At 39.3% G+C, this 14,575-nt stretch overlaps 1 protein-coding gene across 3 annotated transcripts in view; it reads right to left on the reverse strand.

Moving 5' to 3' along the window:
- Positions 1-14,575, reverse strand: part of greb1l (GREB1 like retinoic acid receptor coactivator) — a 48,995-nt gene that overhangs the window by 24,955 nt on the left and 9,465 nt on the right. The window contains exon 1 of one of the 3 annotated variants that reach the window (XM_034703826.1): positions 2,820-3,010. The exons of the other annotated variants lie outside the window; for them this stretch is intronic. The gene's annotated coding sequence lies outside the window, so the exon portion shown is untranslated. Of the gene's footprint in view, positions 1-2,819; positions 3,011-14,575 lie in introns of those variants that run through there. 3 annotated transcript variants of the gene reach the window in all.

The following is a 14,575-nucleotide window of genomic DNA, read 5'->3' on the forward strand; positions in this document are numbered from 1 at the left end:
AACTGCTGCCGGGGGTAGATAGAGTGTCAGATAGAGTGAATAATGCTTGCATAATGCCGAAACAGCCCTTTTCTTTTCATTTTCAACTAATATTCACAGTGAGTGAATGAGTGAGTGATATGCTTGACATGAAAAGAGAGTAGCATGAGATTTTTTTTCGAAACAACCCAAAAAAAAATTTTTCACAAGACAAATCAGCAAAAAAATAACAGGTACTGCTTTGTCCACAAGTGCTGCCAAAATGGACAAAAAATTACATTTTCTCACACAATTCTTAAAAAAAATAAGGCTTAAATGGAAACAAAATTTCTTGAACGCACCAAGTAATTTATGCAATTTATTTAAACAATGGTGTAATCCATACTGAATAAAATATGGACTGAGCTTTTTGAACAAACTTCTATCAAACAATTAAAGCTCCTTATGAGGAACTTTTGTGAGATGATGTTGGCGCCCCCTTTGGCCAAAGCAGTCCCTTTTTCGTCTTCACTGATTTTGTCCTATAAAAGTTTAGGTTGTGGTTTTAAGCTGTCATTTAGCAATTGCATGTATCCCTAATTGAGAATCTGTTTTGGAAAATGAATATAAAAGATGTTTCAGCCTCTGACACCTACCCCCTCTCAGCGGTTTAAGACATTAAAGCTGGCTATGTAGAAATAAAAACCTTTATACTGATGGTCTTGATCACTTTTGGAGCCCATAAAGTGGTATTGATATTAATTTCAGTCAGTTTCAAAACCAGATAAAAACTCCTCAATGGAGCTTTAATTTGATTTTGCCAATTCAAAGTTGCACTTTTCGATTAAAACAGTAAATTACAGTTGGATTTATTCATTTTTAAGATATGATAAAATGCAATGTTTAGGATTTAATATACAGCTAAGCATAAATGAAACAGTTAATGTGTTACGGCAGGTCAATAGTACATACCCATTCACCAAAATTAATGGCTGCACTTACGACCACTCAAACATTAGGAGTGCCACAAACATGACATATGTACCAGCTACTTTGAGGCTAAAAAGGAGATATGTGACACCGTGGGCCTGAGGCTATTTTCATTGAACACAATTGGATGTTTTAGTTTGGTGCTGCGCTCAGGACACACAGTCACTCCTCTGTGAATGGATCTGCCCGTTACTTTGACCCTTTGGCAAAGTATTGTTTAGCAACTCAGGCCCTGATACAACATAAGCACAATCTCCTAACTGTGAGGTGCTCTCTGGGGTCCAAGTCCTTTACACAGCAAGTGTACACAAGCTGGTTCAACTGTTCAACTTGCATTTACTGACCACTGTGGAACTTTTTTGTGAATGATTAGCCAGCTTGATACAACTGATCAAAAGTGAAGGGTTAGAAATGTCAATATGTCAGATAAAAGAATGTGCTCCTCCAACTTCTGGCATAGAATTAACTATTCTGGCTAAAGCAGTAAAACACGAGTTCATTCTTCACCCGTCATCCCAGAACGATATGAATCTCAACTACTGCTTTCACACTCTGCTAATTACCCAGAGAGCACAGCCTTGAAATATTTTGATGCCTATCTACTCGAGAAAGACAGACGACACAGAAGGAGACGCAGATGGCTGCTGAGATGAAGATGAAGGAGCCGTAAATCTAGACAACCAACATGAGCGTGGCCCGAGGTGCTTAATAAGGTCCTGTTTTTCCCGTAATGACATTTAAAGGAAGCTTTAGGCTGACATGCCGGAGCCACACTGGATTCAAGGCAGTGGTTAAAGGCACTCACATTTCTCGCATGCTCTTTGTGATGCAAGTGCAACTGCATGTCCTAGCACACACATGCCCGAAAAATACATATAAATGGCTATTTCTGATATGCACCGAGAGAAATTAGAATAGAAAAGATTTGTTTTGTTACAGGAAAGCACAGAGATAACTAGCTGGTGGTCACTAAGATTTTGAAAATTTTTAATCAAAATTTCAAAACTGTTAAAAATACACAGATTTATTTTTAAAGCCTAAAAAGTGGCACAAAAAATGTCAATATTTGGACGTTAGAGGAAGAAATTAATGTGGATATCTCCTTTTTAAAAAATGTAAATCATTAATCTTCTTCAATTGTAAAATATTACTTCTTTAATAATGTTAATTCACAGACAAACATGACAATACCGTATATTAGATTCCCTTCTTAACATACTTTAGATATCAAATGTTGTGATTTTAATTGAGACCCTGTTTTTTCCTCTCTGGCCTGCCTTTTGTTTCCTCGACTGTATAATTGCATTACAGTGTTTACAATAGAGAGACAGAGGGAGGGAGGGAGAGAAGAAGAGAGGCAGGATTAAACTTACTTCACCTCTTCACCCAGTTTGATCATTACTGAGTCAGCAAATCTTTAAACATTTTAACATTTACTTTTTTTTCAATGCTCAAACTGTCTATATAGCTAAATGTGACACTTTGGCTAGGTTGGTTGCATAGTGAGTAAATTAAAAGCTAAAGGTAACTAGATGCAACATGTACGTTAAAAGTGAACCTACTTTTTTGACTTAAGGTTTTTAAACTAAGACATTGAAATAAAAGTGGATTAAATGTTAATGAAAATTTGATAAATATCTCTAGGTCCACACCAATAGTTAAAATGCGAGAATGAGCTCTTAACACTCTTAACATAAGAAAAGCAGTGGTGAAGACACACATGAGAGAAAAGAGAGGTGTGGTTAGAAATGCGGACAAAAAAAGACTAACATCTCTCCAAGTTCTCTAAATTAGGTGCTAAAAGCCCATCTCATTAATGCTACATCAGAGCCACATGTGACACACAGCAAGAAATAAAACCTCTCCTGTACCTTCCATGGCTGCTCAGCTGCTGCATGAACCCTCAAAATCCAAACGAAATGCAGTAAATCCAACAGATGGCAGCTTTTTCTCAAATATAGTCCATGATAGATAGCAAATCCTTGAGGAAAGAATATCCAGGCTGCATATGGAGTTTCACTCTCCTCTGGTATGTCTCAGGTCACCTTTGTCATGATAGAATGAAATGGGAATCCCACTCTTTCCCTCAGTACAGCACAAACCCTCCCTCTTTCTCTCTCTGTTGCTCCTCTATCTCACTCGCATGCAAACAAACACACACACACACCCACATACATACACACACACCCACATACATACACACACACACACACACACACAAACTGACCCCTCCCCCTAGACCTAGTGCCCTCCTCTATCCTGTGCCATTTGCCAAGGAGGGAGGGAATCCACTGGGGGCTCATTCATCTTGGCCCTGCTGACCCCCTGCGGTGACAGATGCTCTTGGAGGCCTGCAGAGCTGAAGAGGGAGGGGGGGGCGGGGGGGGGGGGGGGGACAAAGAAGAATCCCCCCGCACTACCCCGATGCCTCACGAGTCACAGCGCCCTGCCACGCGTGACCCCAAGCAGACCGAGGCGTTCGCCGCCGGCACAAAGTCAGGTGGAAGGTTTTGTTTGAAAGATGCAACCGGGGGTCTTTAAATCAAACTTTCACTCTCATGCTCAAGCCCAGTTTTTTATTGGGGGTCAATTCAGGGAGACAGGAGAATCCCAGTTCAGCAAAAAACAGGGGAGAAGAATGTCAGGTCAGCCAGAGCATTTTGTCTCGGTAGCCTTGCCCGGGATTGACCCCACCACACTGGGCTTTTACTCTGGTTGTAAATACCAGGGGCTCATCTGGTCAAAATAAATAAACGGGAATGCACCGCAAATCAACAGGCGAGGGCAGATGTTAGGGTTTATACGTCATGAGTGATCAAAGCTGGAATCTTATCATATATTATCACATATAATTTACTACTTAACAGACAGGTTAATCATTTACATGATACCAAGAAGGACAGATCTGGAGTTATGTTTGTGTTACGTCAACATGCAAAAGGTCTGCAAAAGCAAATCTTTTTGATTTTCGCTCTTCCAGACTCTAAAAAAATCCTTCCACTTCTCTGCAATGTTATTAAAGCTTTAACATCAGAAATAAAACAATTACATTTTAAACCATCTTCCATTCAGGGTCCAGGGTTCTGAGACACACTGAACTAACTCTGACTTTGAAAGGTATACACGACCAGCTGCCACACTGCCAAGTCTAACGGTACTGTAAAAACACTCTTTGGATTGTAATAAATGTTTCTGGTACTAGTAATCCACTGGGTCTTTACATTGTATAACAATGAATAATATCCTCTTAGGCCACTTAAGGCTTCTGCTTGTTTCCCTGCCCAACCATCTCATGTCATGTTAGGTCTTCAAGAATTTCTCAGGCAAATAAAAGGTCTTTGTAAACTCACATCTACTTGACGGCAAGGGAAAAGTCACCCAGGATTTACCATGACAGAGTTTTCTAGCTCTCTCCTCAAGACTTGTACGTCTTCCAAATAAAATGTCCAGACTTTTTAAAAGTGAAAGAGCTAATGGAAGAAAAAAAAGAGTATAAAACTTTAAGAAATTTGGTGTTGAAAAAAACTTTTTGCAAGAAATACTCACTCTAATCACAAATAAGTGCAACCAATTAATGCTTGGAATAAACTCTAAACTATCAGACTTTTTTCACCATAAATTCTCTGTCACAGGTTTTCTTGCTTTGCTGAGCCGTGTGACCACTGTTCCAGTTCATTACCACAGACACAGTCAACAGTTGTTTTAATCAAGTCATGTGCAGCTCTTCTCACCTCCTCTCCAATGGTTATATTAGGGTTATATTAGTGTGAAAGCTGCTGTAAACCACTATGGCAGCCAATGAGGGCCTCCATTAGTCCTGACCCTGCTCTCATGCACTCATTTCTCTCCATCAGCCACATTTGTCCAAACATTGGGCTTGAGTTTGACTGTGAAATGTATCCAGCTATTGCTGATTTGGACCACACATGGGATATTTTGGTGATTATGTAGCAGTACTCACGATTAAAGATCATTTTTAAGTAAGAGAAATATTTTGAATATATGTTATCAGGTGTAGAAAAAAAGAAAGTGAAGCCTCTTTCATGATTCATCTGCATTTAGCCACAAGTTCAACTGGGGGAAAAGAACTGTCAAGAGTGATTTATCTCTCAGCCCCTGACTTTGACATGGCTTGCCTTAAATAGCCCATTTAAAATGGAGATAATGAGTAAACCCGGCATTTTCTTTAGCCTCAAAAGACACCGTGCAGAAAAACAAAAGAGTGTGGATTGAATGCTCGCCCGCCCCCCAAGCCCATCCTTCACCGCTGCATTGAGCTCCTGCTAAAGTCCCTGACAAAGGGGAAGTATCCCTGCCGCCGCCACCTGAGGAAAGACGGGTCATGTGACCTGCTGTGGGGGAGCCTTCTGGGAGATCTTGGGCTTTGGGATCTAAAATGTAAAGGAGATAGGGGATAGCTGATCTTCCTCTCTTTGGATTCCCAGAGGAGTGACGGAGCTTTGCTTTAGCTTACTCAGCAGCTGCCAAATATGGAGGTTGTTTAGAGTGACCTACCTCCCCAATCTATCGCATTAGGATGTGTTCTATTGGCTAAGAAAACATGACAGCCTAAGGATTACACAGTGTGAATAAATAAGAAGGTAAAAACAACAAATCAGAAATGAGAGATGAGTATCAGGTGGGCAGGAAGTACAGTAACCAGAGGTGCTAATTGACACGTCTGACTCTTATAATAAGAAAACAATGTGGCAGCTCAACTGTCAAAAAACAAAACAAGAAAACAACCCGCCACCATGTGAAAATTCCCGTGACACAATTCCCTTTTCTCTCCACGTCATGCGAGTTACCTGACACCAAGGGTGTGAAGACTCGCGCGGCTGTTTGGCAGTCCAAGGCTCTAATTTCCTTATAAAAAGCCCCCCAACCTTCTCTCCCCCCCCCCCGAAAAACAGCCTTCCCCCACTCCTTGTGACTACCTGCTGGGCCCTGAAGTGCAAATCGGTGCTAGTGAGGATAGCAGATGAGCTGAGGTCATTCATGGCTTTCCAGTGGCCCACGCAAACAAAAGCAAACATTCCAGCTGAATGCCATTGCTGAAGTCGGCAGCGACGCCGGGAAAGAGCTGGAGAAGGAGACCAAGCAGGGCTAAGTGGAGATAATAGCCTGAAGCACTGTGTGTGTATGCGTGTATGTGTGTGTGTTCTGTGGGATTATCTGTGGTACTATAAAGTGGGGTGAAACAGGGTTTAAGGCCTGGTGTGACCAGAGGGATCGGGGGCAGGGTCCCTGGTCTGAGGAGGGGTGGACAAAAGGAGCATTTGGGCAGATGAAGAAGTCATCATCATTAAGCCACTGGAAGTTTACTGTCCAGTTATAAAAGTCATTTCAAAATGAGGGGCGAGGGGGTGCGTGTGAAAGGGCAGCAGGGATGGGAAGGCCTGCGAGGAGCTGGCGAACTGTAGCGCTAATTCATTAGGGGACAAGCAGGCTTTGTGTTAACACCAGGTTGATTGGAGTGGTGACCTTGCCACACACTCTGGCCCGGCGAATGAGTTTAAGGGCAAGGCGGTTAACCTTAAACTAAATCTGAGCCACAAACAAAGGACAGCATCATTTTATGGCTCAGGCTTACCAAACCAAAAGTGATGTAACAAAAACACAGAGAGGGGGTTTATTAAAAGAAACAAATCCATAGATTAAAATGGAGATAACCCTTTCTTACAGCATACCAGATATCTAAGTAACAGGGAAGCATCTTAGATGATTTTTTTTTTTTTTACAACAAAACGAATAATCATCTTATTTATCTTTTTGTTTATCTATTGAGCACAATTTGAAATATATATATTGAAATCGTCCTCTACCTCACAATCAAGTGCTGTAAATTCAGTGATTTTTCATAAAGTAGTTTAGCTTTGGGTTATTTTTGGTAAACTTTCTGCAGTTCTCAAATTGGAACTATAACTCTCACGGTTTTATTTTTGCTAAAGCTAGCTATAGCTACTGCTGCTTTCTATTTCTATTTCTTTGCGATGACGACTTTTCAGGTGACTTAAAAGATTTGTTGTGTTGTGTTTTTGCTACTCTACCTACTGAGTCAGAATGTCAACTCGTTCATAAGAAAATGAAAACAACTGTTGAAAAAAAGGTAGCAGCAGACTAATAAATGCTAATAAAGTATTTCCTTATTGAGACGGTAACTTATCAGCTTGATCTATATCATGGATCATAAATTCTACTGATAGAAGAGAGCAAGATGTCTGCATACATGTAGGCAACAAAATCTGCAGAGAGATAACAGTACCTCCTTGTCCACAGGGTCATCAAAATTAGCACAATCAAAAGTTCTTTACAGAAGCTTTCAATTGGCCTGTGCATAACCAAAAGTTGTTTTCTTTCATGTAAGCCTTAAGTACCTATATAAAATATTTATTCAATTAATTTAATTGATATTCATAATAGAAATTAAACATTACAATTCTTAACAGCCAAATAAGATGTTTTAAAATTGTTAAACAAAAAAAATTCATCATATGTTCTATGCAAACCATGTAAAACACAAAGACAAAGTAAGTATTTATATTGTATTTGAATGGCTGCAAATAAGGAGTTAAATAAGTGTTTGACATGGGTAATTCTGAGAGACACCTTGTTTCATTTTAAGCAAGGTATAAAGCATATTTTAAATACGATAATAGTATAATCTCAAGGCCTTCAAGCCACGTCATCATTTGCAAAGAATGGAATGTGGCGGAAAGCAAGATGTTCAAATTGCACCACGATTTGACCAAAATGTCAAATGATTGATGGTATAAGCACATAGATCATTTCTCATAGTTATTATCCCTGACAGAAATAAGTGAATGAAAGTGAAGGACGAGTGACAGTTTACAATGGTGTTCATGACTGTGTAATAAAAGGGAAGGCCTGTCAGTGAACCCAATCTGCATTTTACAACTCTGCTGGGTTGAACGCCAGTTCACCCACGACTGAACAACAGGGAAGACACAGGACCCTAATACATTTATGGACTTATTCAGGGACGCCATATTGAATAAGACAACGAGTTCTATTTCATACAGTAAAGCTGTCACTTGCGGTGGTCAAATAGCGGTCAATGGTAAAGGGCAAGAGGAGGGAAGGAGGGGAAAAAACATTAAACGTGGGAACACGTTTTTATTTGGGGGGGGGGTTTTATTTGGGGAATATGCATTTTTCTGAGGTTTCAAACTTTTTTTTCTGAGGCTGAAAAAAATCCTCTCCTACATCTTCCCTTATTTATGTTCTTAAAAGATTAAATCAACTCCTTTTTACTGGAATCACTTATCACAAGTCAGTTTAGTCCAAGCCTGGATATGATCATTGGCAGACTGATCCGTCACATCATTGCAGCTTCATTTAACATCTGGTCCACACCTCATGGCTCATCCCAGAGCAGATCTTTGATGCTGCTTGACCAGGCCTTGTCCTGGCCGTAAACGGTTGTTTAGACAGCCCTATTTGTTATGGGGTGTAAAAGGAGAGGCATGGATCACATTGAGAGGGCCAACACTATCAAAACATTGGCTCTTATCAGATGACACAGAGAGCAAAGGGGGTCAGATTCTGATTCCAGGAGCTGGCTCGAGCTGCACTTCACCCTCCCTCCACAGCACTTGTGGGTCAAACTGAGAGGCCGATGATGTGATACTACAGAGGGGTTTCAAAGCTTTTAGATACATTACACCAGGATTTTTATTATTTGAACTTTTTTTCTTACCTCAAGATCTTCACTGATCTTTAAATCAAATACTAAGGTCTTCATCTGCCCATTAGTACTTTACATTTTGTACTGTACTTACACTAGTGTTAAAAAGCACAATGCTCTAGCTCTTTCAAATCAAACAAGATATCTGAAGAAGTCCTCTTGAGAAAAGCAACTTTCCTCTTAATGTTTAATTAATCAACCATTCATTCAAACAATGAATTTGCCAATGAATCTATAAAATGAAAATAGTCATTAGTTGCACTCTCTTCTTGATTAGAATGGTTAAGAAACAGTTATATAGGTCCATTCACATCAGTTGCTTGTGTTTAAAGTATTTAACTGGAAATTGAATAATTTGTCAGATCAAAGAATAGTATATAGAAGCATCGGATATAAAGGACAGGCGCCCCACTCAGAGTTAAGCCAAAGTGCTGTCTCAAAAGTTCACACAGCCGACACACTAACTCAATTTAGCCATGCAGGAGAGCTGACCACTCATGGAGAGGACAGAAGAAAGAGTCCTGTTGTGTTTATCAGGCATCCAGAGAGACCAGTGTTTTACAACAGGACCTCTCCTTTCTTTTCCTCCTGAAAAAAGTCTCAGCCAACTTGAATCAATTTGAGTGACAGCGGGACAAAGGGGCTTCTTAATGTCCTGACGAAGGACCGTCCTCCCCTTTCCCTTCAAACTTCCTTACCGGGCGATCAGCTGTATCCATCATGCCTCTCTTCCTGACCCCAGGCGGCATTGCTGCATCAGCAGCACCCAACCCCCGTCACCCCCCACACACCCCTGTCACATCCCCTCCATTAAACCCCCACCCTCCCGATTAATAAGCACCAGGTTGCCATCGGTGATGGGACCCACACTTAAATCCCATCAGTCCTTCTTACTGCAAGCAAGAGCCACGGAATCAGCAGGACTCTTTTTGTTTTAACGGGACAATGGAGACACAGCCATGCTTTGTTGAGGGTTTGACCCCCCACACAAACCTTGCTGAGGAGAAAAAGTGACAGTAAACCTATTCAGGCTTGCTGCGCATCATCCCGCACTGATCTGTCTGAGAGATGAGATACTTTACCAACTGGCAGATGTGACATGAAACACAATGCTTTTCAGACAATGTGTCGTACCAGGCAGAAATGAAGGATGGTGAGACACTCAGTGATATCATTTTGAACAACACAGAGAGGAAGATGTTGATATTTGTTCATTATTTTCTTTCAGCCTTATTTCCTAAAGACAGGATACTGCACCTATCAATTATTTCTTAGCATCTCTAAAATAAATGATCTACAGCAGTCTTCTTTAAACACCAAGCAAGTCTGCATAAGCAAGATAAATGGGGCTGCAAAAGGCAGTGAGTGAATGAATTTGAAGTAACTTCAATCAAACTTAATTCTGAAACATCCCAAAATAAAAAAGATGGAAACATTCACATTAAAAATGTAAATGAAGTAAACCACACCTTTCAAAAAACACTCACTCGCATTATAAGAGAGTTGTTTACAAGCTGTTCCCCCTACACCTTAATATAGAGCACAGACATTTAAACATATACTTAAAGAAAAGTACAAACATGATTGAAATAATAATCATAAAGTATTGATAAAAAGTTGAGAAAGTTACTTTATAGTGCTGATTAAATGGTTAGAAGAGTTTACAGCAAGATAATGATACACATAAAAAATCATTATATTTTGTTAAAAGCTGGAGAAACAGTGAAAACAGTTTGCTAAGATTTATTCATAACTGGTTTAAATAGTTATCTGGTTAAAATGTTTCGGTAATTTTGGTAGCTAGCTTTTAGCTATGATAACTGGTTGAAACAGCTTTCTAAGCTTCTAAATTAAAGGTTCAAACAGCTAGCTAAAAGTAAGACAATGTTGAAATAGTTTGCTACACAAAGACTTAAACAGTTTAAATACTTATCTGAAACAACAGATAGCTGGTTTAAAAGTAAGGAAAGAATTGATAGATGATTGAAATATTTTCTATGATAAATTGTCAAAATGTTAGCTACAGTATTTTTTGACAGTTAGCTAAAAGCAATGCTTAACATGTTGAAAGAGATAGATCAAAGTGTTGACAAATGGTTAAATTGTTAGCTGAAAGTACTGAAACTATTGAAATAGTTTGCAAAGGAAGGGGCAGATGTTTAAACACTTAGCTACAGTAGCAGATGAACAGTTTTGGTGGCAAGTCTTAAGTTATGCACAACTGGTTAAAATAGTTAGCTAGAGCACGGTTTCTGAAACTTTTTTGGCTTGTGTACCCCCTTTCAAAAACAATTTCAGCCAAGTGCCCCCTTGTATGACCGAGAAAAAAAATCTGGGAATAAAATAGGACAATAACATGAATAAATGCATGTGGTTTTACAGCAGTGGTTCCCAAAGTTTTTCTGTGGGTGAAAAAATTTCCACTAACTACAATTAGCGGCGGCCGTCAGGAGTTATAATATTTACAATTGTTCATCTAACCTAAAGTCACAGCTACAGTCATTGATCCTACTCATCTTGAACTTTAGAAAAAACAAGTCTTAACACACGTTGAGGCAGGTAGAGCCGTGTTAATAGATGAAAATCCCTGGTCCAAGAGGTTTTGCAAATAATACATTTTATGAATGAAAATGCTCAATTTGGAAATAGTGCCCTATTTGAAGTTGCATTTAAATAAAAATTAAATGCTGTTGATAAAGTTGTCTTTAATCAGATTTTTTTATTTATTTATTGTGATGCAACTTTTACCCCTTGCAGTATTCCTACATACCTCTATGGGTACGCATACACCCATTTGAGAACCACTGAGCTAGAGTACTGAATTAACAGCTGACACAGCTAGCTAAAAGTAACAAACAGTAATGGATTCAGTTCTGTAATGGATAAACATATTATATAATCCAAAGATAATGGATAGAAAGTTGAAAAGTATATAAAGGTGATAAAAGGGTAAGATAGTTATGAATAGATGTTTAAGAAGTTAGAAGCAATTAAAAGTAAAGTATAGCTGGTTGAATTAGCTGTATTAAGTATTAAAGTATTAGAAAAATGGTTGACACTGGAGATGGACTGATAAGTCAGTCAGCCAATTAATCACATTTTAAAATAAACTGTATCGCTTACGCTTGGGTTGATGTGATGTCACCTTGTCTTTTCTAAGTGAAAACATGTTTAATATTTATCTTAAGATATAAATATTATAGCTGAAATTGTAACACACTTTTTTAAACCCAAAAGTTATGTTACAATAATGTCTTAAAACAAGTATTGTCATAAGTTTCTATCTTGATGGGTGAAGATTAATGAAGGGGTGTTGGGATTCCATCAACAGGGCTTAGGGAATCAACTTAATGTCTGAAATCACTGGCCTACAACCACAAAAGCTGCTCTCTCTATTATGTCCAGAGAAAAGCAGAGACAGAATAAACAAATCCCAAATGGATTAACACCGCCAAGTATGATTTAAGCATTCCTTACTCGCACTGAGAACAGCAGTAACTCCCTGACAAACATTTTATACATCTCTGGAAATCTACGTAAGCATGAACAGCACTCTCCCAAAGACATTATCTTATCTGGTGTCTTACATGCTCATGATGAGATGATGAGATTACAAAGGACACCGTTTTCCAGCAATACATTTGTATAACGCACAAAAAAGAATTCTACATGCAGATGAGAGCCTGTGTGCTGCTGACATTTTCTAATGCCTGAGCTGCAAATGTGAGCACAGAGAGAATGAAAAGAGAGAGTGAGCGAGAGACAGAGGAAGAGAATGACCTCCCCTGCTTCAGAGGAACGTTGAGTCCTTGCAGCACACACAGGACTAGGTCTTGGTGACCGTATCCTTGGACAATCTGTGACAGCCTATATGGAAAAAAGAAAAAAAAAGCCTTCCGCTTCTTACAGCTCTCTCCCCCGCAAAGCCTGGCAGCATCAACACACACTCAGTGACCTTGTGTTTCAATTTGAAGAGAGAGGGACAGTGAGAGGATGGATGGATGTCCTCACTGGGTCTTTGTTTGTGCAATTTGTGTTTCTATATGTGTGTGTGGACATAAAGAAGGACTGTACATGTGCTGTGATAATCTGGGACATGTTACAGACAAATTTGCAATACAATCTAACACTGAGCACTGTTCTTTGTCTTTATTTGCATTGTAGGCATGAGAAAGTAATATATAAAATTAGTATTTATAGATATAAGTGCCAACTAGGGCTGTCATGATACCAGAATTTCCCGCCACAATTATCGTGGCTGAAACATTTCACAATAACGGTATTATCACAATATTTATTGAAAACTTGGGTGGAAATAAATCGGATGAATCTTCGACTATACTGTTCATTTCTTCTTTGTCAAAATACTCTAAACAGAAGCATAGGGAGGGGAAGAGAGCAACAATAACTGTATACAAGAAAGAACAATAACTATTAATGATAATGAAAGGCAAACAGATAATCTAGTGACAAAACATCCACAAGACCCAACATCTGACTACAATATGCCAATTAAATCAAAACCACTAGCTGTCGCAGAGACAGAGAGCTTGTGTGTGAAATCACAGACAGCCTTGCACTCTGACATCTTTGGCTTAATGTTAACCGATCCTGTCTTCTGCTTTTTCTCTCTCCATTTTTAATTTTCTCCCTTTTGCAGACACTGTTGTTTCACATTTCTTGCAGACTAAAGTGTCCACAAATGCCCGCCTCTTTATATGAAATCCAAATAACTTCCAAACTGGTGAAGAAACTTCTTTGGGGGGTGTCAGGTAGAGTACCTCGCTTTTGTTTGTCCTCTCCTCGGACATGATTTGTGCTGCAGTAGAAGCCTATTGTCTGAGAAGCCAGAGTGTCTCACTTTGACAGTTAGTTTGGAGGAGGAATATAAACATTTGCTAAAGGAACCAAATTATGACCTAAAGGGAATTCAAATCCAAGGTCCCCATATGGACCAAAAAACAGGAGCATACACACACACACACACACACACACACACACACACACACACACACACACACACACACACACACACACACACACACACACACACACAGCATGCCCGTCTCTCAAGAATCATTCACTTCAGTCCAGTGAGTTTCTCAACAAGGCACCTAAAAGCATCCTGAGTTTTCATTCTTTGAACCTGTGATCAGTTTTGTGCTGCGAACTCAAAATCATTGGTGTGTGTCTGTTACAGTGAGGAGCGGGAGGAGTAGAAGAAGCTGATTGAGCGGGAAGTGCATTCATTAACTGAGTGGATATCGCATTATGTCTGGGAGTATAACCTCATATCAATCCACTTCCACAGGCCTCTAGTTAGGAGCCCTGTCATGAAGTCTTGATCCCAAAAACCTGGTTTCAGTGTAATAAACAGTGGCGTGCATTTGTTTGTGTGTGCCGCCCCTCCCTGTAAAATTCCAACATGCAGACAGCAGAGGAGCAGGAGAGAGAGAAGCTGCAGCCACAAAAAAACAAGGTAAAAACTCAGCAAAGTTATTTTAAAGGTGACTATTTTGGTACAAATATTTACCCGTTATGTTTATATGCCTCGTAATACTCACCAAACGGAAAAAGTTTCCTGTATTTGGCAGTTGGCAAAGGTTAATTTCAGACCCTCTATTACTTATCTTTATTCAAAGACCTACAAACCTGAACTGTTGATGCAGCACTTTGGATATTGAAAAATAATTTTATATTATAATAAATGGCTGTAACTTACTCAGTAAAGGTTTGATAGTGATAACATTTCATTTGGAAGTCTAAAACACCTAAGTACAACTTTCTAACAAAACAACCCAAACTTCCTGATGAGCTCACAGTAAACAAAGACCTACATTTGAAGACATTTTAAAAAATATCTAGTATTTTCATCCATTATCAGACAGAAAAATTTAATAGTGGGACTTTAAATGCAGA

The sequence above is a fragment of the Notolabrus celidotus genome, chromosome 15 (genome assembly GCF_009762535.1).
Source record: "Notolabrus celidotus isolate fNotCel1 chromosome 15, fNotCel1.pri, whole genome shotgun sequence".
In the NCBI taxonomy this organism is placed as follows: Eukaryota; Metazoa; Chordata; class Actinopteri; order Labriformes; family Labridae; genus Notolabrus; species Notolabrus celidotus.